This window comes from Triticum dicoccoides, chromosome 3B, assembly GCF_002162155.2.
Source record: "Triticum dicoccoides isolate Atlit2015 ecotype Zavitan chromosome 3B, WEW_v2.0, whole genome shotgun sequence".
Classification (NCBI taxonomy): domain Eukaryota; kingdom Viridiplantae; phylum Streptophyta; class Magnoliopsida; order Poales; family Poaceae; genus Triticum; species Triticum dicoccoides.
This window is the reverse complement of record NC_041385.1, coordinates 276,561,453-276,562,938: the sequence shown is the minus strand read 5'-3', so window position 1 is coordinate 276,562,938 and position 1,486 is coordinate 276,561,453.

The window sequence follows — 1,486 nt, the reverse complement described above, 5'->3', positions numbered from 1 at the left end:
GGATAAAAGTGTAAAAAGGAAGGGTGAAGTTCACCATGACTCTTGTATAAGGGTAAAAGGTAAAAATAAAAGATAGGCCCTTCGCAGAGGGAAGCAGAGGTTGTCATGCACTTTTATGGTTGGATGCACAAAATCGTAATGCAAAAGAACGTCACTTTATATTGCCACTTGTGATAGGGACCTTTATTATGTAGTCCGTTGCTTTTATTTATTCCATATCACAAGCTCGTATAAATCTTATTTTCTTCACACTAATAGATTATACATATTTAGAGAGAAATTCTTCACACTAATCTTATTTTACTTGAGGGATGTTACTCAATCCATAGGTAGGTATGATGGACTCTAATGGCAAAACTGGGTATAAGGATGTTTGGAAGCACAAGTAGTATCTCTACTTGGTGCAAAGAATTTGGCTAGCATGAGAGGGAAAGGCAAGCTCAACATGTTGGATGATCCATGACAATATTGTCGGTGTTCTGGGAACGGGGGTCCCCAGACTCGCCTACCTGCGGCCTGCAGCGTGGCTCACCTGCGGCCCAGTATAGCCCGGCTTCATCAACCCAAGCTCAAGACCCTCGCGAGGGGCCAAGCCTTGTGGGGCGGATGACACAAGGCCTCCTCAGGGGCGGCCTCACCAGGCAGGCTCGCGAGGAGGCGGAGAGATCAAGGCAAGGGGTACCCTGCAAGGTGCTCATGACGCAAGCCATGACGATCAAGACCAGGCGGGCACCAGCCTGTGCAGTGTCCTCGCTTCCTCTTTGCTGCAAAGGGGGCAAGTGCAGGCGCGGAGTACCGAGGCATCAAGCAAAGGTTTCCATATTGGTGCAATGACACCAAGACCAGCAGAGCGGCAGGATGGAGGTCACCATGGAGCCCAAGACGGCGTCATCACCAGTGCCTTTGACAGTCGAAGGCCACCTTTGGTCAGGATAGCTTGTACTAGCTGTCCCCTTACAAAATGGCCGTTGTTGGCTCCCTTCCCGCTCAATATTTGGGAAGAGGACCAGGGCCTCTATATATATAGGGCTAGCCACCACAGTAGAAGGCATCGAGTTCTCACCTAGAGCCAACAAGGACGTAGCAATTCCTCTCCAAGCGCACCACCACAAGAACACCTCTCGCGAGGCTGTTCTTCCCCTATACTATTCATCATCAGCGTAAGAGGCAATCCACCACGACACACAGGAGTAGGGTTTTACAACACAGCGGTGGCCCGAACCTGCATAAATCTTGTGTCCCTTGTGTTGTTCATCGTGCTAGGTTAGATTTGCGGCGAGGTTGTGGGCGTGTTTCGGTAGGGAGAAGATCTTCATTCGCACCACAGAGTTCGAACCTTAAGGGTTTTGCCGGAACCCGATATCCGACATTTGGCGCGCCAGGTAGGGGTGCGCCGAAATCTTCTTCCCGCAGATCTGCGTTTCACTGCTTCGTCGCATCCATATCCGGCGACCCGACGACCAATGTCGACTGCTGGGCAGCATGG